At 44.6% G+C, this 27,307-nt stretch overlaps 1 protein-coding gene across 1 annotated transcript in view; it reads right to left on the bottom strand.

Moving 5' to 3' along the window:
• The window catches only part of LOC128894508 (protein artichoke-like), a 189,513-nt gene extending 163,163 nt beyond the window's left edge, over positions 1–26,350 (bottom strand). The window contains exon 1 of the mRNA XM_054156279.1: positions 24,779–26,350. The gene's annotated coding sequence lies outside the window, so the exon portion shown is untranslated. The remainder of the gene's footprint in view (positions 1–24,778) is intronic.
• Positions 26,351–27,307: the final 957 nt, after the last annotated feature.

Raw genomic sequence — 27,307 nt, 5'->3', positions numbered from 1 at the left:
TAATTATACCGGGTTGTACCGTTTGCGTTCAGCCTCCTCCCCCTCCCACCCCTGCCGCTTGTCCGGTCCGATAAAACTGCTTCCCATTGTAATTGAACAAGTTGAAGACTGGTGCACGAACTACGTGCGGTATCCCTGCCCAATGGGGCGTATCTGCGACGTCAATACCAAGGCGGCTTGAATTTGGTAGCGATACATTATTGGCGCTCGATAGCGTTGTATCGCGCCCTTTATAACCAAGAATAAGGAGTCGAACAAGAACACGCATCGAAAAAAAAGCGAATCTGCATGCCTTATTTTTCGTAGAGATACTAATGCAATAGCCACCACAGCGTCGTTTCTCTACGTCCAATTATCTGAAACGATGTCAAAAAATCTAAAACCGAAACTTTTCATTAGTTTCTTTTGTTCTACTCAAACCTATCGGTATCCAAAGACCGGAAACTCGTAGGTATTTTTAATTCCTGAACATCAAATAATGTCAAACGATGGAATCTTCGTTTGTGAGACGGTTGAGTGAGCCGATGAACGACGTTTGTCGAAATTTGTCCAGTGGATTCGACAGACAAAAAAAAAAAAACAAAACAGCGAATGACATCCACGCTGGAGATAACGCGTAGCTTTAAAATGCATCCCGTGAAATATTTATCGAGGCGAAAAACGTTTCCGGACGCGAGTCGTGGAATGTAATAAAGCACATTATCGGTCAAACGCTTCCTTTTACAATTTCCTCGTTTGTGGCGATATTTTAAAATTATTTTCACCTGTGAATTAATATGGGTTGTCATTCTGTATGACAATCGGCGCGAGTGAAAAGATATTATACGGTCGAACGTGTTTTCACAGAGTCAGGCAACGTTGGCATTGTACAAATAATTTCGCAAATATTTATGAATTGATAAAGGTTGCCAATGGTCGGCGTAATTTCCTCTGGAATGGGCTCGTATGTGTCTATCAACCTTAAATATTCCATGAGTCTAGTCGCTAGTCAATAAACTGAACCGGTGACCTATACTACTATCTATACCTGTAATTATACCATTGGACAGCAAATATGAAATGTATAGTTCGTTCCACTTTACTATTCAGTGCACATTGTCATCATTGATTGAAATACCATTGACTTGTCCAACTACTGCATCACTGACCTGTGCCAGAGTTATTACCTACCTATATTACTAATATAGTACTGATCCGAGAGACCGATTTATTATTGACCGGTACTACTGATATTTCGACAGAAGCCTCCTTGTTTAAACAACGCTTGCTCTACTTGTAACGCCCGATCTACGAGATCTGAAGTTGCGACGTACTTGGTGTAATGACGCCGTGTCTTCGTACTTCTTTGTAACTAGAACGAACGCGTGCGCGAACAAATGTAAATCAATTTGACACAGCGCGAGCACAGTTACAACGTTTATCCGGTTTAATCACGGCGAGATTGAAGTTTACGAAGTATTATTACCGCTTCCGTGAGCTTTCCTCGCGCGACATTCAAAGGCGGTCGTAATTACTTGGTACGAAGCGTTTTCTCGAAACATACGGCGCTCAAGAAAACACATCCAATCCTGAAATTGAATACGCGCCACACCTGGCGAATGAATGCTCTTCACATTCGTCAAGGGAAGACGCTTTGTTCCGTGCTCGAACACTGAATCTCTGCATTAGAGAATCGGCGAAGTTAGTGGCAAGTTAAACACCGACGCAATCTTCAAATCGAATGGTATGCTCCGCCCTATCATTCTACAATATCTCTTCCGAGTTTTTGATGCGTCCGTGACGTCCCCGTTCCTGCGGAGAATCCGGTCGATATGAATCGTTCGTTCCCCGTAATCTGCTGCTACGACTTCTAGAAGTTGGAAGATCCTCATCGGGCCGGGATTCTAAGTTACAACCCAGTTTAATTGCTCGACGTTTCAGACTACGATTATAAGTCTGTCCTTCGCCCAGAAACTTTCTTCCAGCTCGAAACCGGAAAGGGGAAGGAGGGACGTATCATTTTCAGCGCCTCACTGACGCTGCCTCCCTCGATAATCCATTTAACTGATCTGCCTCGTGCGGACCATCTCGGCCGGAACATCCATGTTTTAACGAGTGAAAGTTCTAGTACGTACTCTCTCGTATCTAATATCGCTTGACTCGGGAAAACGCTTACAATATTCGTAATAATGTACACGCGTTCCGTAGCAAATGTCTCTTCGCCTCCTGGACGTTTAATCGTAATTAAACTTTGCTTATATTAACAACCTCTGGAACGGGTGCATACATAACGGAGACGAACGAAACGAAAGCATTACGTGAATTAATGACACGACGAACGGAATATCAACCTTTCCGAGTGAAGTTGCGCTGCACATCGTCTGAAACTTTAATTAATGACGTTTCCTTCCCCGTCTTTCCTTACTGCGTTCCGTTACTCGACAAAGAGATTGCAGACGAAGACGGAGATCTTCAGTTGGCAATTATTAAATTATGCACGGCCGCTGAACCCACGGCGAAGAAAAATGTCATTTGACGTCCTGTCTCTTGTGCTGAATAATTCTGACAGACTCTGCCTCGCGAATGAGCTTCGTGACAGCCAGCAATTCCCCTTTTAATTCCGTAAAATCGATAAATACCCTTTGTGGAACGAATGTTTACGTTTCATAACAGCGTTTCGATGTATCAGCCTTTCGCGAAAGATTAAATAACATTTAATCTAGCGATCTCTGGGTAAACAAACCGCGGTGAACAGAATGTACGAGTATAACTGTGCGCGAGGTCTCTATTGACGTCCAATTCCGTTATTTCTGCGCCAACTCTGTCCGTAATTAAACGTGTAAGCTTTTTACATCTTTTTCTTTTTTTTTTAATGGATCACAGAGAACGTAGCAATATACGAATATATTCTGTAGAAAGTAAAAACAGTGGTGCAAAGTCTACAATCTTCGAAATTTAAATTCTGAATTAATTCCATATTCCATCCTGTATTGAATCCTCGGGCTCGATTAACTGCTAGTTAATCTTGCTGCGTTATAATTTCAATGCTAGTGCGTCGGAAACAATTTGCGAGTGACCCTGTGTTGCGACCTCTGCTTTACAAACATAGTCGTCGATGTTTTGGTAAGCGTTTAACACATTCGGCATTCTGCTTGCATCAGTTTTCAATGGTCCTGTACATGAGTATCACGATACCGTTGATTAATCAGCGAATTACCAATTCAGCAACGCGGTGCCCATTCTCCCGCGATTACTTATCCGGGAAACAGGTGCATGTGGCCCTCGAAGCGTGCTCGCACGCTGGGACATAATTGTTGGGGCGCTTCTCATCCGATAGACGATCTCGACGAGCCGTGATGTTCCCCTCCCGCGAACGCATCGGCCGTCCCTTCCTGGTCGTTCGCACTTTAACGAGCCAAGGCTGATAATACCGTGGAAAGTCCAGGTAGTGTGCATGCGGCGCAGGTATGCGTCAGAGCTTGGCCTACATGTCGAGGTCGGGCCGCTCATTATAGCGACCTCTTGTGTCGCCGTTGCTGCCTAGTCTGTCTATATCATTTCGCCGTGGCGAGTACAATGTACACGTTTCTAGCGCGGGCGCGTTCCACTTTCCCCAGGTCTGGGCCGAATATCTACATTAAACGCCCGCCGAGTCTGGAAATTGTGACGATGGATTTTTCAAAGCCGTAGAAGCACGCTTTGCTGATTGGCCTTCCAACCGAGACCGTGTGTCCCGCTGGCTATTTACAAAACTAACGTTTCGGGACTGATCCTTTCTTGTTTCCACCTAGGTCGTCTCTCACACCCTGGTGCGTCAAGTTTTGGCTGTTCGTTAGACTTGGAAACCCTATTGGAGATGTCGAGTGTAACGTGTCCGTTGGGTTGAGACTGTTTCGTACCTTTCCTAAGGGTTCAAACTGTTAAGATGTATCCAGCATCTTTACGACATCAAGACTGTGTAGGCTTCCGTGAGTTTCGGTACTCTGGACTACTGTCAAGTGCTGGAGAATCTTCTGTAGTGTCTCGGCTTCAAGTGATGTACAGGGGGATTCGAAACTTCTCGTATGTTCAAAGCCACTTGTAGCACGTAGCGTATGTGATACATGCATCGCGCTTTGTAGTATAGCTTCAAGAGCGATGTTCCCGGAATACTGATCGAATTTCAGCCTGGATTACTGATCTAATTCCGATTTTATTTTGCACTGGACAGCACTCTGCCTAGATAACTGACCCATTATCACCCACGCAACTGATGCATTGCGATACTCTTTCGACTGGTCATCGGCAACGAATGCACCCCACTTACGCGATGCACGCGTTGGAATGCAAGCGTGAAAACTATGTAGTTTGAAACGTGAGATCAAAAGTGGTACACAGGGTATTAAATGACGCGCGACATTTTATTCATGCTACCGGAAAAGCGATCAGAAAAATTGGAGACGTCGATCGTTGCATGATATATCTACGGAAACTCAATTCCCGGAAAACAGGAAAAGATGCGTTTCGCTTCGCTGTCGTTCCCAGCATCGCTACGATCCACCACCCTCCCTTTTCTGATGTTCCACTCGACGCGCAGACGCGTATCCGCGCTTTTGTTTCGCCTGATCCGCGAAAATTTCGTGACAGCTACCCCCGTTATCGACGATTGATTTTTGGGGGCACAAAGGCTGCCGCGAAACCGAGCGAGACCGGTGACGATAATCGTATCTCTACGGTTAGGGTACAAGCTCGATAGTAGTATTTAGCTATTCGCGATAAGATTCTTTGTGTAAAAATAGGTCGTAAATGTAAAATAATTTTTGCTTGAACGAGTCGTTGTTTTCGAGAAAATCGGGTTTGAAAATTATTGGGGCACGCACGCGATTGACTACGGCTTAGCTGCGTGGTTGACTATTGCTCGTTACTTCTACTTGATTTGGCGCATAATATTATACCACCGTCAATGTTTACGAATACCAACTGAAGCGCCAAACAAATTTTCGTACAGATTGTCTGCTATGAAAAAATGTTATTTCGTATTTTCGACGTATTCTTATATTATATTTATGCATATGTTTTTATCGAACAACGTTCCTCCAACGAAACGGCCACGATGACTCGTCGCACTCGATGCTCGAGCGATTTTAGCTATGGTTTTATCATGGACACGAACGACCATGTAAATTCGGAACGGTATGGTTAGAAGATGAATCGCACCTGCGGCGCATTAGCGCATGAAGGGTGGAAACGATGGAAAACGTCGGTTCCGCGTTAGGGTGTTTTGTAGCCGAGTTGTTTTAGCGAGAATGTTCACTGTAGATCGTGTTCCGCGTATAGTTCAACGCTCCTTCTTTTTTTAACGCGTTACGTGGCCGGGGGAGACTATAATTAAAAACGCTCGATAGTCAGTGGATAAATATACTCTGCATATTATATAAGTTTCCCACTGGCACGCAAAAGTTTGCCGCGTTCATTTAATCAAGATTACTCTACGGTACGGTGGGTTTTCGGGTATTTCGAAATACCAGCGAGAAAAGGAAATCGATACGGTGGAATTAAAATTAAATTCTGTTTCGTTCCGAGTTTGTCACGCATTTAATTTAAAATCAATTCGATTACGTTGTACGTTACTATACCATTTCCACGTGTCCATTAATACGACAATTACAGCCTTTTATTTTATATTTCGTTTTCTATCTTACCTTTTTAAGCTTTTGCCCTCAAATCGTACGTTGGTCGATAGTCTGAATCGAAAATAATATGACATTTCGCACCAGATAAAAAATTGTCACGATTTAATGTTTCCTTTAACAGCGATCACGGTGTATTCACGCCTAACCAGAAATATAAATTCTACGAACTGGAAATAGGTTCCACTAAACGGCGAGAATGATGAAGAATAATTTAAAGATTCTGTGGACTTTAATGCCACCGTAGATCCTCCAGTGACCAGGCCACGGTTGAAGGCCAGAATTCCAGCGAGAAAGTTCCACTTGAAATATTCATCGAAAGTGCAGTCGATATTTCATCGAGGCCATAGTCTAATGGGAATGGTTACTCTTTCTCTCTCTCTCTCTCTCTCTGACCGGTTATTTCTTTCTATTTTCATCATCAGTTCAGCTTCATTCTCGTACCCGGCTTTCTGATACATACCACGAAGAAACCGGTGCAGATTGGAAAACAATCGCAACACGCCGGTGGTTTATGGAGAGAGCTGTGCGTGGCTCAAGAGAAGGCACGTAGTCGCCATAAATACGACGTAAACATCGCCAGGGGAGAACGCGAAATCATTAGAGCGCCGTTCAATTTGCGGTGTACGCTTGGAAAGGATGAACTCAATTTGGCCGGTGCAGCTGGGGGCTGGTTACCATCTGGAAAAGTCGAGGCGCGTTGGCAACAGCGAAACCGCGGCTCGCAATAACTGGAATTCCATCGGCACGAACGCGGGACACCTCTGACGAAGCCGATGGAGACTCAAATTGGTTCAAAAATTATCACCTCCGAATTCCCGGTACCAGTGGGACCAGAGCCAAGCCTGAAACTGGCAGATGAGACCTTACACCTAATCTGTACGTTACTTTACCGAGATAGTCGGAGCAATTGTAGCTCGTGTCATGGGGACACGCGATATGTATCATTTATTTCGCGAATTAATTATAACGAAAATCTGCTCTGGTTTCCGCGCGAGACGCACTCCGCGATTCAACGAACCATTTGAAACCACTTTCGTCGTCAAACAGACTTTCGTGATTACATCGCTGGGCGACAGAATGGCGATTGCGAGGGGTGGTGGGGCCGGGACGGTGCGTGGTCCGTTGTTAAAAACTCTGAAACACGAACGAGATGAGCTCCCGCTCGAATTAATTTAAATCCTAAAGCCTTTGCTCGCGGAAAGACAGCCGTCGAAACGTTCGTGGCCGCCCTTTTCCGCGTTGGCTCCTCGCTGAATCCCCATTATTCGATCCCCTCGAAGCGAAAGGGTGTGCAGGATATCGGAGGGACGAGGGTTCGATCAAAGATTAACTTTTCCGCGGCTGTGGAGTACGAATTTTTCAGAAAATCAGCTTCCCATCGCGACCGCGGAGCGTAATCACGTTCCTCGCGTGGAGAGCTTTGGTCACCCTCCGCGAACTGACGAGACACTATACAGCCGGCCCTCGACTTTCGCACATTCTAATTTCGCATAGTTCGCTATTTCGCATATTTTCAGAACTTCAACTTTTTAAGCCAAAAGAAAATCCCAGACAATGGAAAAATGTTCTTTGGAAACAATTATGCCCAGAAATGATTCCTTGGTGTAATATACATATTTAAGGGAAAGAGCGAGATTGAAATACAGGCATAAAAAAAAACATTCGATCCTAACACAAACCTAACTTAGACTTAATCCAAACCTAACTCAATTATAAAACTTGGGTCCAAACTGCCCTATTTCGGTTACTATTTACCTGAAGGTCTCGAACCAGACAAAATGAACTTTCAAATTACAATCTGATCATACTATACTTATTATAATACAATTGTTACTGTCCTAGGATGATCGGACAGGTTTCACTGTGTGCCATCGATGATCCCATAATCCGTTGTCCGGAAAACTGGAATCTCGCCGCGCCAACGCGCGACATTCACTCGCTTTAAAGGTTTCCGAGTCACTTTGTATTCAGACGGTAATAGTTTCCCCACGGAAAAGTTTCCCCGTCGATGCTGATCGTGTCGCTGCATGTGTACGCCCCCGTGACGTCTTTTCGATGTACAGGCGATCCCTCTATCCGGCGGTTTGCGATGGTAAACTGCTTCCAAGTTGCGACACGTAAGCCGATCCCAGCCTTCGAAAAGCGTCGTGTGTGAGCTGAAGCTGCGGCAACTCCGAACGTGACTCGTTATCCGTAAAGGGGATTGATGCTGAATAGAGGCAAGGAAGTAACGTGTCTTTTAAGAAACTTGAGCGAAAATTAATGGCGGAAAGGAATCCTCTTGGCTTCCACTTATTCCAGTGGAAAGGGTCTACGCAGTTTGTGTCACTGGACCTTGTTGGAAAGGTGAAGGGTTTTCCAAGCCCGTTTTGAATAAAACATCACAAAAATCATGCTTTTTTTCGGCTTCGTGACTGCGCATGATCCCTTAAAACGCTGCTTCGACATCCCATCTCACATCCCAAAACTCACATGTATAGTCACGGTAACAGTGTCATTTTACGGTTACTTACCACGATCTAAATCAAACATTCACATTTCGACTCCGGTCTAGCACTTGGACATGTCAGTGACCCCTCCGCGTTACGGATTCAGCGACGCTCGCATCCGCCGACATCGCGTCATGCTCTTCTACCTCGTTTTATGAAACATCCAATTACGGTCTTCTAAAAGCCATCGAGGAACGCTGAATTGCGATACATTTCAATTACCGATAATGAAATGAACCGAATCCACTGCGAGTCACTTATTTCAGACCCCTCCGACTATATTCTGAAGAGGTTCTATGAAACTCGTTACGTTCGGGTCCGTTGAAACTCGGGCAACGCCGAGGATAGGGACGAAAAGGGGCGGCTTCGGGCCTGCTAATGACGAAATTAAAGTTGCTTCAACGACGTCGACGAGAATCCTCGTTATTCGCGTTCCGAAGTAAACGAAACTTCGTTCGTTTATACCTCCCTTCGGGGAGACGGCGTCTTGCCTCGCGGGAAGGCTACATTTCCATTGGGTGACAATTTGGGCGACGCCCTTTCTTCCATTTAACAGGATTTCGTTACTGTGTTGGTGTTCCAGACGGTCAGATTGGCAACAGGTTCGTCTGTACAATTTGATACGTTCTTGCCCGAAATGTTGCAAGAGAAATAACAGATTTATTCAGACAAGTGCAGAGCTGATCCTCTTTTACTTTGTAACCAGTTTGAACCTGCCATTATCGTGAGCACTGTAGATTAATGCTTCTATAATAGTAACAGCCTTCTGCTACAGGCTATAGCAGTCATTAAACGGCTGTACATAGGCGGAAAGTAGGATTCTAGAACAGCGTTCGTTCAACAGCCCGAGCTTAGAAATCTTGGCACCTTGTTCTCGATAAGTTCGTCCTGTTCGAATTCTTTTGGTAAATATCTTCGCGTTCGTATTTCCTGTTTTGTATGCGGCAGCCGTCACCTTGAATATCGGGAAAAAAGCATTAACTCAGATTGCTGCTACTGAAAGATACAAAATGAAAGCGTGCACCAGGTCGCGTCGACTTGATGTAGCTGCCATGACGGGACTCCGGCCGAACCCCCGTCCAACCATCGCCACCCCCGCGTACACCGCATGAACAATTTCTCTTTCTCCGTGTTTCCGTGCATTTTATTTTATTCCATCGTTTTTCTCCCCTAGAAAATCGCTTTTCCGGCCACTCACATCCATAAAACCGAAAGCGTGTTGCGCGCCGGTTTCACCCTCGACGGGAGCACAGGGAGTTCAATCGCCATTCTGATCGCGCCAATTGTCTAAATCCTCGCGCATTGTTTGCGCAGCTTTGTACTGTTCTGCGAAAGCTCTCGGTGTCCATCCGCGAATCCTCGTCCCCCCTTCATCACTGTTCCCTTCATCCCCGACCGTGTTTCGCGCCCTTCGTTCATCCCTCGTCGATTCTTTTCCAATTCGTTCGGGTTGCCGTCTCCTTTCCGCGGTTGTCGATCCCCCGTGTATCGCTGAATGGTCCAGCAACGTGCTACAGAAAGAGGATGAGTAGATGTAGGGTTTTGATTCGACGACCAGCAGAGAATTGGAGGGGTTGAGAGAATCGAGGGGGTGGGAGAGGACTAGAAAGCGACGTTCAGGACAATTTCGCGGTCGGATAATCGCGCTTCGGGTGTCCCTTGTTACTGCTGGGCTCCCTTATCCCCGCCAACCTCTCGCCAACCCTCCAGAGGAGTATCTTGGGGGATAAGTTTGTATATTCGAACGATTATAAGGGGTGGAATATGTATGACCGAATTTATCGGGGCTTGGCTGAGAGAAATGAAGAAATATGACTGCAAGGGGTGACTCTGTGCCGGGGGATCTAGGTAGGAAGTCAGTTTGAAACACTCGACTATAAGCGAAATATGATAAATGAGAAACCTTCGCAATCGATGGCGCGGAAGCATAATTTAAGCTTTATTCGTGAAAGGCAGTATATTATCACCGCGACAACGCGCATTGGATGAATTTCGCGAAACGTATCGCAAAGATATTTGCATGTACGAGATCCAAGAGTCTTTTGAACCGAGTGTATCGAATCGACAACGTTTTACTGTACGGCGGGTTCCGAATTCATCGCCTAGCACGCGTCACGGGACCATGAAACACCCCATAATTATACAGTCTGCTGCGGAAGTAGCCGTAGCCGGATATTTCACAGAGATATTCACTTCGATACGAGGGATAAGGGCACGCATGCGAGCCGGATACATTGGTCCAATTCCATTTCAATAATTTTATCTTAATCCTGAACTCGCCAAAACTGAAACCATCGGTCGCCATTCCAAGGACCAGTCAGAGAATCGATCAGCAGCCTGTTCATTTACCTATCAGGCGACGAAACAAAGACGGACATCGCAAGATGTTTCTAATTTAATTTCACGGTTGTAAGTAAAGAAACAGGCGAAAAACGGGGCTGCTGAGCGCCCGGCTAGTCCTGCGCGTTAGCGAAGGGGTGAAAGATGGATGCGCGAAACGTCGCCAGAATAATTTATCACGTACGGAAATGACAGAAGTTTCTCTTTAACAGCGAATTTTACTTATTCACGAGTGTGCTCGGGATAATCTGTCGACTCTGATTGGGGACTCCTCTATCCTCCGTGGCGATCTTAATATAGATCGATAATTAATTAATTTTCCATTCATATTCAATTGACAGGTTATGGGTCGATTGACAGGTTATGGGTCGCATCCAGGAAAATTGAATGGCCCAGTTCTGTTGATACGTTGCCTAACGAGTTCCCTGGTATAACATGTTAGCCGTACGATATCACATGGAAAGTAAATTGGAGTATGTATAAATTATTTTGATAACACGCTGACTCTGAATTTCAGCCCATTCGTTTGAGCAGTGTCCTCTCCGATGTAGGCTACGATTCGACTCGCTCGTGTCGCGCGATTAAAGAAAAAATCATTCAGCAACTCAGAGATCAGGCATCGTTTAATCCTTTGCACTACGAATTTTCTGATTTCAGAAAGGCACTGAACAGAAATCGGAAGGTGACTCGTAATCGGAACATTCAGCTTATATATATTTTTGACGAGCCTCGCTCGACACGGATCGCACAGGGTTAACGCCCGAGAGTTTTTTTTTTCACCCAGTCTCGTCAGGAGATGCAGAACGGATACCGCACAGGGAGCGCTAATTTGTTACACGCACACCTCCGATAATGATCGATAGCGATTAGGAGCACCGTTCGGAACGAGGATCTGGCCGCTGTCGACGAGCGCTGTACCAGCCGGGAGGGCAACACTGCTCATCTTGTCGAGTGCAACGCACCAGCGACCCGTGTATACTTATACGAACATCGGCCTTCGCATGATTGATGACGCTTCCCTCGGTGCCCTGTCGACGATGCGTGTGCATCCACTCCGCATTATTATTGCGAACCACTACGGGACCATCCCGGCGTATACGGTCGTCTTGGGAAATTGGGACCGCGCTGAACAGCCCTCTCGAGGGTCGCGTTCACGTGAACGAGGAGGCTTGGCTCGTGCCGTGGAATGGATTTCCGTGGCGCTCGGGGATGGTTAGGAAATCTTAAGAACGGAATTGTTTTCTGCTAGTAGCTCATCTTGTTGGTAATTATTCCTCCGGTGCGATTGAATCGCGTTCCCTGCCGTCGCGAACGAGAGATTCTTTTTATGTTTTGAATTCTTCAACCAGGCATCTATATTTTACTCGAGGAGCAAGGGAGAATGTTTCCGTATCCGAGGAATAGAAAGGGCTTGAAGGAAGTTACGATCGACATGCACTCGTGAGCATTATCGCCGATGATTCCCTCCGTGCTCATTTCACAGTGGAACTCGCGAAATTGTGTTAGCTGCTCCATTGTAACCACGAGACGACTTACGGTTCACCCGTAATACCTGAAATCCACGGAATCAAGCACGCATTGTTGAACATATCTGTCTCGATAACTCGTACGATGAGCATTAGCGCGAAATGAGAATCGCGTAGTCGGAAGAGAGGCTAATGCTCTCTAACGACAGTTTTGTTCACTTTCTTAATTCCTGGAGAAATGGGACTTTGGGGAACAACTCGTAGGTACGAGGTTATTGTAGGTTTAAGAAACCGTCGAAGATGTAACCGAAGGTACAGAGGGATAGTCGGCAACAGGAGTGTCCTTTTCCGAGATGGCGTCAAGTAATCAAGCGTGGTTGCCGGAATAATTTCGAATTGGCCAAAGTCTACGGAATGTTTCCCCGTGGAGGCTGGAATGGCGGATTTACTCTCCGTCTAACTGTTCTGCCGGAGCTACACTCGCTCCGGAGCTATCTATCCAACTTGGCCCGCTACCATTAATTTAGATTCACAGAGATTAACTCGAGGACTCCGTGTTGTTGGTCCTTTCCCTCCTAAACGCATTTTTTCACGTGTAATACCACGAATAATCGATATCGAACATGAGCTACATTAAATATTTCCTCTTCAGAGAATTGTGCCTGCTCTTGGTGGAAAATCCCGCGGAAATTCAGCTACCGGTATTGTTAAGGTCTCTGGAATTATTATTGTTCAGAACCCACGCGACCAGTCAATAATCACGAGTTCGAAGTTTTGAACTCTCGTCTTTGAGCAACAGTCACCGAATGCACACTTCCACGAACGCAGATGCCTAACGAACGACCACAGAATTGATTTTACATGGAGAATTCGGCTTCTTGTTGGAATGCCATGGCGTGGCTACTTCCGTGGAGCCACGTGACTGGAGAATATTCATGATTGGACTCTGTCCCTCGATCGTAAAGGGGCTTCAGACCGTCGTGCGATCCGACTGTGCCCGTTGCCGGTATTAGCGTCGAGTCACGCAGGACGCTGGAACTTGTTTGAGCTTATAAGCGACCGAACCCCGCTGTAATTCCGTATTCCGCCAACTCGTCGAACTGTAATTTCATTTCGAACCGGTCTGTCGAGAATACGTCCAGGTTCTCGTAATATTTTGAAAGAATTATGCCCATCTCGGTGAGACAGAACCAAGTGAGTCGAGGGGAGAAGGATCTTGACCCTGTCGGGCAGAAATTGGGAAGTTCGTGGGGAATCTCCCGCGAAGATTGGCCGAGAATTACTTCATTTTACGTCGACGAGTTTGTTCCGCCGGTGGATATTAGACTGCTCGGAACTTGGACTGACAAGGAATCCCTCTTTCAATTAACCTCCTGAGATCCGGATTTCGCGGGACTCGTGCAAGAGAACGGACACCCATTTCGTAGAGCCGCAACTATATCCATCCAACTTTCGTCGCGCTCTCTTCTATCATCGTACAAGCTGTCAGTTTTCTCTCTCGATCATCGATTAAAATAAGTTAACAGCTTCCTCGCGTTTTCATCGAGCCCCGCATTCGTTCACCTGCTTTCATTCCGAAGTGTCAATTAATTTAATTCATTATTAATTGAATATCCGTCGTGTACATTTTAATGGCCGATATTTTATCGCTATTTGCTGGCGACCCAGTCGCCAATAATAGCATCAGAAACTGTTTCGCGACGATAACATTCCTAATTAAATTGATCAACTGTTTCACAGCGTATTGCATATCCGTTGCACACGTCGAAAATTCTGATAAAATTTCGCAGCAAGATAATACCTCGAGCAAAAGTGAGGTAAAATTTCGATGTAAATTTTTCTCGCGCAAGCTTTGTAACTGAACAAGTTAACGCAATTGAAACGATATTTTAGATTTATAACTAATAGGTGGACAAAATATTAGTAGAAGGATAGCTTGGTGATTTGATCCTTTGATTAAAAAGGATCTTCTTAACGTTTCTTCGAAAACGAAGCGTTGTATGAAAATATGTATGTAAGTTTATTGTCTATTGATACAAACTTAGGCGAACGATTCGAACTCTGAAGGAGTCGTTACGGCTAACTGCTCGCACGCCTCGAGATTCGGGCAGTTAGTTACAATCGCGCGAGAGATTCACAGCTACGATTCTGCTGTCTAGAATCTAAGATTATTATATTGTAAATTATTAGACCTGGATCTTTAATCCTAATCCGATTTTGTTGTTGAATCAGGTAATGCACCGGGTGAAGATCAATTGTGTTATTCATGTAATTATTTACACTCGATTTCCGCATCCTTTTTGTTACAAGCCCCAAGCTTATAACTTATATGTATTGCATAAATTTTAACAGTGTTTGAATAAACAACTGTATGCCAGTTGATCAATGACGGTGAATCGTAAAACATACAAATCGTAAGGGACATACGAGATAGATTAGCTAAAAGGCCATTCACAGGGTTAGTCGTAGAATGATAGATATACCCGATGAATTACTATTCTCTTCGTGTTCGATCACGTTCGACGAGTATACTCTAATGCTCACGCATGTGATCGAAATGCCATTAAACGCAATCACCGTTGCTGGTTGTACGATCTGCAAATTTGGCTCGAGTACAATTATTGGATGATTTCAGCCGCAACGAAAGGCTCGCTTGAAAGGCTCAAACGACGCGCAACTAAAGCGTGAGTTCATGGGTATTCATGAAATTTTCATCAGAGATTGTAACTCTGGGAACTCGTCCAACACATTCAGGTAGACTGAATTGCCTTCAGCGTTCCTTTATTTAGAAGTATAAATATTCACATACTTATTAAGTTAGATCTTGCCAATCTTAATAATTAATAGGTAAAATCCAAGCACGTTCTTCATAATTATCAGGTTCTGTCTAAGCCCTATCTTCATAACACTGAGATATCTGGTTCACTTTGCTTTTATCGCTTCTGTTTTGTACTATTTATGTGCAAAGTAGTACCAATATGATTAATTAAATATTTAATTGATTAAATAATCTCTGTAAGTTATACAACGTTTAGAATGCATTGTATTCTATTAACTCCATTGAAAATATCTCAATCGTATCATTCTCAACGCTCGTACGAATAAAACTTGTATATTGATAGATATTCAAGACGTAGAATCATAGTTCCTTGGGATTTGAAACTAGTATGACTCCATTGCATTGTACATCCACTTGCTACATGCACTAAGGGATTGTGAAATTTATGCAAAATGCATGAAACTTCTCAACAAATCCCTACTGGCTCTACTATACCCTCGGGAGCTATTCCTTCCACAGTTTAGTTAATCCTTTATGAACTCAGTTTATCACTAACATTCTCTATAGTATCGTTAACTGAAAATCGTACATTGTAAGCCTTCTCCAAGGAATACAGCACAGTTCACGTTAATAGTTATAGACTATATACTCCATACCGTTGTGCACAATAAACACTTTCAATAACAGTCTACACTAGATGTCAAAGCTCACTTGTGTAACTATCCTATCATATAAACAGAAGAAGTATTTATTCGAGTCATTAATCGTGAGATATTTTTCTATATTTTAATATCTATTAATTGGACCAACTAAATATTGATTTCTGACAATAGTTACATTAATTATTAACGATACTTATTATTTAAACAATGACAAAGAATATGACTTTGCTGTGATATTAATGTTTCGCGAATTACTTTCTCGATAGATTCAACGAGCCTTCGAATCGCTTGCACGCGGTTATTGTTCGCCCTCCCCCTTCTCTACTTCCAGAGACACAAGCGAGCCACGACCGCGACTCAAACAAGTATGCGAAGGGCTAGAGCACATTCTTCGACGATTCTTTGATTTAATTACTAACATTTTCTTGTTTATCGTAGCTAGGTATTGCATCGAACGACGACATCGCTTCTGATCGCATACCGTTGAGTCTGTCAACCCTTACGAAACAATTTTTTCTCATAAAATTCACACTACTGCGCAAAACGAGTTAACAAAAATGCACAGAGCTGCATGGGTCTTACAAACGCGTCAATCCTCTCAATTTTCTCGCAGCCTCGGAATCGAACATCACCAGAAACAGAGCAGAAAGTGGTATTAGAGGGCCGGAGGCGGCAGGTGGAACGTCGTTCGCAAAAACAGCCGTCAAATCATCTCGCCCGTGGCTGTGATCGCGCGTGCTGCTTTCAGAAACCACCAGGAACACTTCAGCGGGCAAGAAGCTTGTGTTTATGGTGACATTGCAATCAAGCGATCGTTGGCGCGCCGAGCGATTGCTTCAACCTGCAGGATCGACGAGATTTCTATTTTGCCTCGCGGCCATCCCCTGAATCGACCATACGTTTACCTTACAACGCCTCTACATCTGACCCACATACATGAAAGCGTCGCATTCGTCTCTGTTCGGCCGTTTCATCTCCGCGGGGATCGAATCTCTCTGCTTATGAGTCACCTGTCTGCCTTCGTGCAGTGAAACACGAGTTCTTTTTTAGCTTGCACCAGTTGCGAGTATTTCTTTTCCTTGTCTGGGCAAATAATGTACTTCTCTTCAACGCGATATCGAATTTATTTAAAAAAAAATGTCACCGAATAGATTGTAACTTGAGAATTGTTGGTAATTTCCGTACCGGAAGAGCGAGGACCTATTTTAACTTTTTAACTATTTTAGCCAATGTAGGTCGCCAAAATTGATTTCTGAAGTTGAACTGTTTCGTAGTCAGCGACAGTCGTAAGTATCGGCATGGTTTATGCAAAATCAATTTTACGATTCGAAGTATTTACTGTTTCTTCATTTATGTCCTTCTTCGCTTTCAGCCGCAATAAAACCTAACCCCGCGGAGCGATACACGCCAACTTTTCCTATGCTTCACAAACGTCCAATGAAAAAGAAAAGAACGCCCGGGCAGAGAGCAGCGAATACTAAAAGCAATCATGGATGAGTATACTGTGTGCGGACGTGCAAGTTTAAAACGGATAGCATGGAATATTAAGGCCACCGCGGTAGAGAGAAACGAAATGGACCTCTTAAAGTGAAATAATAGTCCACAAAAATCGAAAGTCGAGAATAGTCGAATCAGTTATGAGTAGAATTAAGAGACTCTAATTAATCCCTATCACTTCTTACGATGTGCCCGATAATTATCAATTAATTTTATTGTCTATCGGGAATATAACGTTTCGATTCAATATTATAAATCTATAATTAAACAATTAAATCAACTGAATCTACACGGTATTTAAAGCTGCGATCAAGGTAACTGAATATTCTGCTTCCAATTCCTCGTGAATTTGAGGTAGCTGAGATTCGAATTCTATATCTATCGAACAAGAATACGAATACGGTTGAAATTTCATCTTGGAAATGACCCGACATCCCTGAATAATTGACGAATTTATTATTGGTTCTCTCTGGTAGCAGCGGCGTTCATCAAAGTTAAATAAAATATACGTAACGACAATTTAGAGAACACACTTTTCGCTTCCGGTTCGTGCCCGGCGCGATGAAAACGGTCCACGTTTTCTTTGACGCGTTCCAGGGGAGTCTTTCGCCGCCGGACGTAAACTTCTAATCAGCAGCGACAGAGGGACAGCTACGAGAGGGACTCCTGTAAATCCTTTGCCGATAATCACTGGAATTTCTCCGGTAAATAGACCCGGGCCAAGCCTCCCAGCAGCCGGGCGACTTGCCAAAGCCCTGCCATCGACGGAAATCTTTCCGGGGCAAGGATTTCGTGGTCTATCCCAGGGTTTATCTGTCGTTCCGTGGTTGCACCCTGTAGCGCGGCGCGACCATTGCAATTGCATCAGCAAAGACCCGGGCAATCTGGCGAATGGGACACGAGGACATTTAGAAACGCTGGATCCGTGTAACCCGGGCCCCCCGTAGTCGCATTTGAGTATTGATCACCGCGGAACTTAACCGGTCGGCGATCACAGTTAGGTGATGATAAAACCTACGAAAGGTTGGCTACTACTTCAGGGACACCTAGTCATCGCTCCTCATGGTTGCTGTAGTTCAGATTGGAGGATGACCAGGTGTTCTACGTAAGAAGTGGATAAAAATCGACAAACTATAAAATGATCCGCACCTGATCCCCAAAGACACCTCTTTAAACGGAGGAACCTCTTTGTCGAAGGACACGCCAATCATTCGACTTGTCAATCATTCGACTCGGCCAGACTGCGTCAAAGAAGTAAAAGTTGAATCGCGGCCGAGATTTATGAGCTTCGATGTTCCAACTCCCTTGGGATTTCCGCGGCATTCGGCGCTCCGAAGGCCCGCGCGGCGGCCGAGATTCGAGAGACGTTCGAGGAGAATTGAAACGCCATGTTCCAGATAGAATCATACACCGGAGAGCCGGGGAGCGGAGACGGGGATATACGGAATCGAAGAAAGGGAGATCGCTGAAAGCCTGTCGAGGCTCAGAGACTCGCAAAGACACCGTCATAGCGCGGAGACGTTCCACGGCTTTCAGACGAATCCCGAACCTGGTTGCGACCTCCGTATCGATGGGTGGATGGAGAACGCCGCGTTTCGCGTAAGAAATCTTTCATGAAGCGAGCGGGATTGTATACTCCGCGTACCTCGATCGGCGGTGGCATTACCGGGGAAGGAGAGGGAAAGGGAAACAGCTTGAGAGCTTAACCTGCCCGCACATTTTGATTCCATCCGCGTTCCGATGCCGGCAACGATATTGGACGGAAAAGTGAATTACATTTATGGCGTGTATTATGGTAGCTCCATGGGTCTCCTCTCGGATTCCCCAGCGACGGGAATGGTATTTGCGCATCGTGTCCCGTGAACGCCGTTTCGCTCGTGGCGAAAGAGTTATGCGCCCGACCGGAGGCGCGTTCGCCTCCCGCGGACGCGTATAGCTGTTTAGCTTTTCTTGCTTTTGTCCTCCATTCCCCCTTAGGGAAAGCGACTTTCGGAACGCCAGACCTTACAGCAGAAACGAACGTGCTCCTTCATGAAACATTATCTTCCGGATAGTTGGGTCGTACAATGGGGAACACGATGTTATTGAGGTCTCTTGATTGTTTCTTTGCCTGTGTCTGGAGCGGCAAGTGTATACAGAGTGTCTACAAGTCAGGTACGGGTGAATAGGGAAAGGATTTGTCACGGTGAAGCCTACAGAAACGCCCGTTTGCTTGTTGAGAATAATGAATCTTGATTCATTTAGAAGGAATTGCCTTTTGGAAGTAATTGCAATTAGGGAGGATTTGATGGAGCGTTTTTTTTTTGAGACTTGGTTGGACTCCAATCCCTATTGCATTACGGATTTGAGAGGGGTAGGAGGGAGAGCTCTAACGCATTCGTAGTAGAATATCATAGAAATTTTAGTGAATACAGTCCCTTTGCTCCCCTCCCCTTCAGTTCGTAGGTACCACGCCAACTCGCGAGGAAAAGTCTGTAGGTCCCTCGCAAATCCTTAGCCTTCTCCAAAAGCTCAGAAGAATCTGGACAAAGCTTTTCCAACAATTGGAAATGCCTCAGTAAGGATCTGTTTCGAATAGCAGATTGCTGTTAAAAATCGAGTCGGAAATGAACGAGAGAAGCGCGAATGATTATTATAGATTAGGTTTCCAATACCTGTCGCTACCCACGCGAGATAACCCCGCAGGTGGCAAAATTCGCGCCAGAGAAGCATCGAAGCTGCTGACAAAATATTGATACGTCTAATTCGGTGTAGCACAGGTGCGACGACGCTGTTACATGTTAATTACACGGGACTTGCGGTTTCCCTATTACGAGCGCTGTCGATATGTTACGCGGTGTTTCATGAATATTTCATCTCAGGCTGGTAAGTCCGTTCATCTCGCTGGCATTTTGGTATTACATTCCAACCATTAAAGTTATGCGCGTATAAACGCGATCCATTCGTGCCTCGACAAAACGAAATATCAGTGCCGAGACACTTTTAATGTAATCGTGACGTCCAAAGTTTACTTTCTGTAAAAGCGGGTCGCATTATTCAAGGAGTTAGAGAACTATTCGCATGAAACTTTTCGCGTGTTCCCAAGGCACCTATGTAGAAAGTATACCGATATGGAACTGAAACTACTCCCCAACACCTGGAGGTTAGCAGTTTCGCTCGCGAGGTATCAAAAACGTATATAGAGTACTGTTTAGAGTGCTTCGCACAATGCTTGAGGGTCGACACCGTCTGGTATCATTAACCGAGGGTCAGTCGAGAATCGTTACATGAAACTGGTCGAACTGAAAAGGGTCAAACTATTTTCCGACATCTGGGGCCTCAGCAGCTTCAAACTTAGAGCGTCAGAAGTATTACATGCAGTAGTGCCACGCATAATACTCCTAAGTCGGAACCATCTGGTATCGGGGGTAGGTCGAGAATTTCTTCCCTCTTAATAGGAATAGTTTAGACGACCGGCTAATCAATATTCAATTGATATTCAAGGCATCCGTGTGTTCCTACGCTCCATACTTTATTATTCATCCGACCGGTGGAGTTTCGGGTCTGGAAGTTCCGGAAGTGGCACCACCGGTGGCGTCAACAGATCGCCCTGGGATAAGAAGATCGTAGACTTTTTGCCAAAGACGCGATCAGTCAGATCTTGGCCGCATTGTGGCGGACAGGCCGGCAAACTTCAGTCACCGGGAAGCTAGGTCCCGCAGACCGAATAGAGCGCTCCTGTATCCGGATCGCAAAAACTTTAATCGGTTTACCGAACGGACCGGGCAAACCGATGGGAGATAATTGAAATCCACGTGGAAAGCAAGGGCTCTCCGGAGATTGCCATTAATTAGAGCCATAGATCACTCGGCGTGGTTTGTGACAACCGGCCAGATCCTCGACCCTCTCTCTGCGTTAACCTGCTCCGTGGCTCGTCTTTGCCGTGACACTGCTTATGCAACCAGTATCTCCAGCAACCGTTTCTCGCCCGTTGCTACCAGCAGCTACCGACCCGATAGCCATATCTGCTGGGATTGCATAACCTATCTGCAGTATCGTCTGAAATAGCTCTTGAATTAGGGACCAGGCCGGTTATGAATCAGCAGTGGCTGATGAGTGATCCTGCGTTGCTGTCTATTGGATCACCTATGCCGCGGATGTTAGCTACGCGTGCGGTGATGATTAGAGTGCTTTTGAAGGCCGCCCCCAGTTATGTTGTTTAATGTTAATTAAGCGGTTAACGTGGGTCTCGGATTTGAAATACTGATAAATGATCTACGGCGCAATTAGCCACTGAAACTGGCGGTCGGAAATTCAGAATCTGATATCCCGTAAGTGGTTCCACTGGGACCACTGAGTGGGAATGTTCTCAGACGTGTAAATGATGTTTTATAGTAACGATTTAATGGGCCATAAGAAATTCTATCTATTCAAGTCACGTTTAACCCATTCACTGACAACTACGAGATGCCTCGTAGTTCAAATTGATTGCAATTACTCGAGGGATAAGTTTGTAGACTTTTGAGTCACGAATTATTGCAAAAGAAAACTTAATATCACTTTTTATTTTCAAAATAATAACTTGGGAAAAACGCTTTAAATTTGCCTGGCAGTGAATGGGTTAATTCTATTCCAAGTCTTCGTTCTTACAGAATTATACAGAAACATACTATTGGGTCTGAATATATCGGAATGGCTGAAAACAAATAACATGTGTACATTCCTTAACAGGTGGAAAGGTGTGGAACAAAATGGTACATATATAATTCAATAAGTATACATCAGAATTTAAATATGCCTTTGAATTTTTCGTAAAAATAGGTATGAATTTTCCAGACAACCCAATAGATTCCACAAATATTAGAATTTAACTCGATTAAACTGGTTCCAATATATCTTTGTAGAATATGTTAGACACGTTTCAAAAGGTGACTTGCAGGTTAAATAATAGAACAGTATTGTTAGCTGCAGTATGTATGCGTGCGAAAATAGATTGAACGACGCGCAAGTGCTGCCATCTAATTATCCCACGAGATGCATTCGTTTCGCGCGAGAACTATACATTTGCAGTGATACACGTTCTAAACACAAGCCTAAAAGTGACGTTACTGAACACTTAACCATCGACTATATTTGTTGCATGTTTGGAGATCCAAAATGAAATCTGGAACGCCCGATTGATGAATTGATATTTCGGTCGCCTCGGATGAAAGCACACTCAAGCCCAGAATAAGTTAAAAAAGATGCTACAGCCACTTATATTTCATAATCGAGTCAATTTATTCTGAAATTCTGGCGATGAAATATACATAGGACGTAACATTTCAATGGACACGATTTGAATAACCCAGTGGATGAATACAGTGATTCACTGCTACTGTCGCATGCTTATTCCTACTTATTCTTAGAACTTCAACACTGACATCTCGACAAATATCCCTTCTTGCATTCGAGAAGTGTCGCAGCGGCAATTTTGGTCGCGCTAATATTTTAAATTAATAAATTCCAATTAAATGTTCGAATAGAGCGATCGAATGAAAATTACCGCAAACAATGATGCCTCAACTACCTGCAATTTTAATTTGAATAAACGAGCGACGAAAGACACTAGTCACAGGTTAAATATTTGAGTTATAGAGTGTTCTCACAATCGAGAACGAAACGACTGAATAATTGAAAGGCTCAAGTGTGGAATCGAACGAATGAAACAGAAAAGTAAATCGATAGTGTGACGCGAGTGGAAAAGGGAATGAGTTAGTAAGTGCACGAGGGAAAGTAGGGGAAGCGACAGAGGCATGAGCAGATAGAGAAGACTCATTCTAATACCGCCAGTGGCTGCTAACAGGAATATTCCGTTCTGGATTCAAATTGCGAAACTTTGAACAGGTTTCCATCCCTGTCTCGCTTCCCTCGTTCAGCTACCGCTGTCTTTCTCCGCTTGGTCGAGATCAAAGTATATATGGGCTGGCGAGTGATTTCGAAAACGATCATTCCAGTTAGCACTGCTCTTTAGCGAAGGCGAATATGCATTATACACATTGTTTTTCGGACGATAACTACGGATTAACCGGCAGCCTATTCGACTCGCGATTTCTAGCTGGCTCGTTTTATCCCCAGACGATGAATTTTTTACTTGGAGAGTAGTTACAAGAATTATCGATTACGTTTCAACTCTTGGATTTGGGTCTACTTCTCAATTAAAAAATTCCATCGAAATTTTTAATTTAAAACATTAATCTACACTCTCAATTTTAAAATTCCACTGTAATTTTTAATATGCATAACGCTTCGCTCGAAATTTTTAATTTAAAATAACAATTTTCACGAATACCTGAGTTTAATCATTTCCTGGGAATTCCATTACAGATACGATAATCAAATTCGAACTAAAACTCGCAACATCGATTACGTGAGAGAGTGTAACTATTACTTGTTGAGACCACGATTGAGGTGCGAGTGAATTTTGCAAAACAAAGAATTAAGATGGAATTCTTTGATTTTTATATAAATTTCTGCATAAACTCGCCACGTCACGCGACCATTTTTTACACCACCAGTTCATTGATTCGTTTAGTCACACACTAAACGAGTCACTCACTCTTTCCTTCATTTTCAATTCATTCACTCCTTCAGCCTGTCGCAGACTGTCCTCTTTTTCTCCCTCTATGGATCCATCAATCTTTACGCCCCCTCGCTGCCAACCCCCTCCATGTTTCCATTACACATTTCACTACCTATCTCGGAATCCCCAGCGACGTTACACGGGACGCTCTCGAGGGTTTAACTCGAGCTGACAATACGGAACCAGTTATGGAGCACAACTGTGCAACCGTGTCAAAGGCATACCGGGAAACTGCTGCTCACGAATTCGTCGAATTTCGAAAGCTGCTGTTCCCTGTACTCGCCCCACCTTCTCCTTTCGCGTTATCTGCTTCTCCTCGACGAAAATTCGCGTTTTTGGTATCGAGGCTCGCGATCGGCTACCGTTTAACAGATATGCGAGGGTTTACATGGTTAGCGTATTACATACTCAGCGCTAGGCTCATTAACTCTTTGACGAGTAAAGCATCTCTGGGAAAAATAGTGCAATGAATTTTAATAATAATCATTAGGAGGTCATGAAAGGAATTAATATATCACAGAACTAATGAATCGTATATTTATTCCTTTCATAATATTTGCTGGAGTCGAATACTGGAACAAAATTGCTTCCTTTGTTTTTTAAATCATTTCAATAATCCTGTTTCCTTATGACACCGAGAATGTCAAAGTTGAGTCTTCTCATAATAAAAATAAAAATGTCGAAGTTGAAATCCTTGTATGCAAATAGGAATGTCAAAGTTGAATTTTTTGTATCAAAATAAAAATGTTAATATAACAATGGGGCTCTCATCGTTGTGCTTGTAAAGATGCTTCACTTTGACTCTCGCTGCGTTCAATTATGAGGTTATACCTATCAAAGAATAGGATCGAGATAGTTGTTTTCATACTGCCGGGCAGCCCCGGACTATACCAATCAATTAACTTAATTACTTAAGAACATCCAACGAGGAGACTTGAATGCTCATCGTTGCCCGAGGCAAATCGTATCAAGGTTTGAAGACAAAGGACGCCTACACAAGCCGTCGTAATTCCGACGAAGATTACGCCAGAGATTCTACTAAAACGAGAGACCAGTCATCTAGGTTCCCGTAACGCGGCTCTTTTGTCACGCAAATTGAATCCGCTCGACACTTTGTCGGGGAACAGGCCGGACGTCTGCCTAAATATTGTCTCGACTCCGCGAGGAGAAGTTCCATCGAATCAAATTATCAAGTTCTCCGCGTGCCCCCTCTGCAATTTGCCGGCACGTGTTTATCTCGAGTACCCTTTCAAACCTATCCATTTATTACGTTCTAGCGCTACTCCCACTCACCTTTCGGCTGAATGTAGTTCAACAGCGTCTCGAAACAAAAAGAAAACGTCACAGAATCCTCCTCACACTTCGTTCAGTCCACTCCAAACCTCGTCGTTAAAAGTTCTTCAACGAAGAAACGCGAAGAAACTTCGCACCACATGATTCTCACTGTTCTCACACCGCGTCGAGCACGCGCATAATCGTTTTCGTACGCGTACGCTACCCGCGGAAGACGCCTAAGCCCGGACGGGGTCCTGGCAAGTAGGAGTATCTCGCGATACGTGGCCGTGGCGGCGACTAACTCTCAAGTCCGACCACGCGGCTCGTGCTTACGGCGCGCAATTGCTTCGCGCAGTCGAAGACAGGAGCAGGGACGAGGACGGCCAGGCAGCAACGAGACCCCGGACGCCGCTTTTCAAAGTTGAAGTAAACAGAAACATCCACTCGGGGCTTCCCCGGTCTCGTGTCGCTCCCGGTGCCCGCGCAACAGCTGAGACATTCGACAGCTGCGGATCGCTGCGCTGAGAATTGCTTACTCGAGAATCATTTACACCGTCGACGTGATTGCTAGTCGAGCCTGGGGACACGCCGCATGTTCGAGTCGAATTCTGTACCACGAGCTCACGCGTTTGTTACAGGTTAAAGGGTTAAGCGAAGACAAGATCCCGAAAAAGTCGTAGGCGAGCTGGGACGTGACAAGTACCTCGATAAAAATAACCCTGGCAGGAATTTCTACTATTCTGTTTCTTCTCCTTCGAACAATGTCCCATCCGCATAGTTTCGCTATGTACCCATAGGTGTCAGCACTATTTATTTATTTTTTTTTTTTATAGTGGTACAGAGCTACTTTCTATTCGGCTTTTATTCGGCTTGAAAAACTGGTGCGGACGTCCGGGAATCGAACCCAGGCTCTCAGTGTGGTAGTCGGCTACGCTACACGCTCCACCGTCCGCCCTGAACACTATTTAGGTGATCCTATTTACGCGACCCAAATAAACTTTCAGGACAGTTGAGTCCCTGGTGACGAACATGGAAAGTGGTCGCGGGAACCGTATACAATTACCTGCATGGCGTCATAGCCGTCACAAGTTCAACGAGTTATGACAACGTAACCTTCAAATAACCTCTAACTAATCAGCACAATTCTGCAAGCGGCGAACAAACTAATTCGACATCCACAATATTGTTCATACGTTAACTAAAGCCTGACACGTATACACACGACACCAGTTCGAAGTTAACTCTTGATGCTTTAGGATCTGTTGCGGAGGTTGCTGGAGGCGTTGCCCGGGTCCTCTTCGAGATCTGTATTCTCAGAACTATGGAAACTTGATTCACGATTGTTTATGTTGAAATCAAGCGGTACTACAGTCGAATCCAATAAAGACGACCACCTCATGTGTCAAGGAAAGGAATACACGGAAGACTTTTGAGAATCTAGAGTAACGAGTGTCTTCAACTCATCAGCTCATCCTCAAGTCAAGGGTAAGATAATTCGACGTCGAAAGTATTGCTTATGCGCAAAGTGTATCCTCCAGAAACTTATCAGTCGCTCAGGCAGGTGATCTTGATTGTAGCCGGGCTCGAGTACGCTAGGTTCGTTACAGTACCCAGTCAGTTTAGCAGTTCACCGCCTTTCGGGCATTAGAGTTTCTCAGTGGGAGGCAGTTGGAGGGTTTACACAGGATTTTCTGGGATTCAAACGTCGAGCTGTCGGTGCGGTGGAAAAGTTGGCCGACGTGCTTCTCCGTTTGGCTTCCGTATCGCGCGACAGAGATTTCCAGAATGTAAATTCGAAGCCGCGTCTTCGGTCGAGTATAAATTTCGCTGGTCTCGGCTCAATCTTTCCTAATTACACGCTTTGCGACCTGTTCGCGACAAATTAACTGAAAATCCAGCTTATATCATCCATCTAATTCCGGAGAAGCTACGCGTTTCATTGTTACTCGCTCTTCCTCGTTAAAGCGCACATATCCAGGCCCGTTTGCAAGCTTTTAACGAGGGATGGGAATGAAATTTGTTTTTCTTTGTTCATTTAACTGGAGAAAAGAAATAGAGACAGCGATAATTCGACATTTAACAGAAGGGGATGGAAGAGATATCAAACCACGTGGAGCAGCAGCAGATACGATCTTGTTACCAGAACGAAATGGTTGAAAATTAGGTACCCAAGTCGTGAGCACTGCCAGTTACAAAGGAACATCATTAAGATTACAATTTCATATTTCTCTTAAGACCGAGACGAAAGTTTTAACGGTGGCGCGATTTATCAAACGCGCTGCTCGAGGATCTTTTGCCTCCGTTCAGTTCCCTTCCTGTACGTACAGCTTTTTCCCAAGAATTTGTTCAGGATTCTGCGTGTAACGTTCCGGAACACGACCGGTCATGAGAAGTTTCCTTCTTCCCGACTTCCATTCTGAGACTATGATAAATTGTTTTCGCGTAGTTGCTTGCGGTCGCAGCTTGACACAATGGAAATCTTTTCCACATTCGAAGCTCTGCTACCTCCACCACGGGATTTCTGATAAATCTAATCCGCGAGACTGC

This window comes from Hylaeus anthracinus, unplaced genomic scaffold (genome assembly GCF_026225885.1).
Source record: "Hylaeus anthracinus isolate JK02 unplaced genomic scaffold, UHH_iyHylAnth1.0_haploid 0, whole genome shotgun sequence".
Lineage (NCBI taxonomy): Eukaryota > Metazoa > Arthropoda > Insecta > Hymenoptera > Colletidae > Hylaeus > Hylaeus anthracinus.
This window is presented reverse-complemented; position numbering and strand designations above follow the sequence as displayed.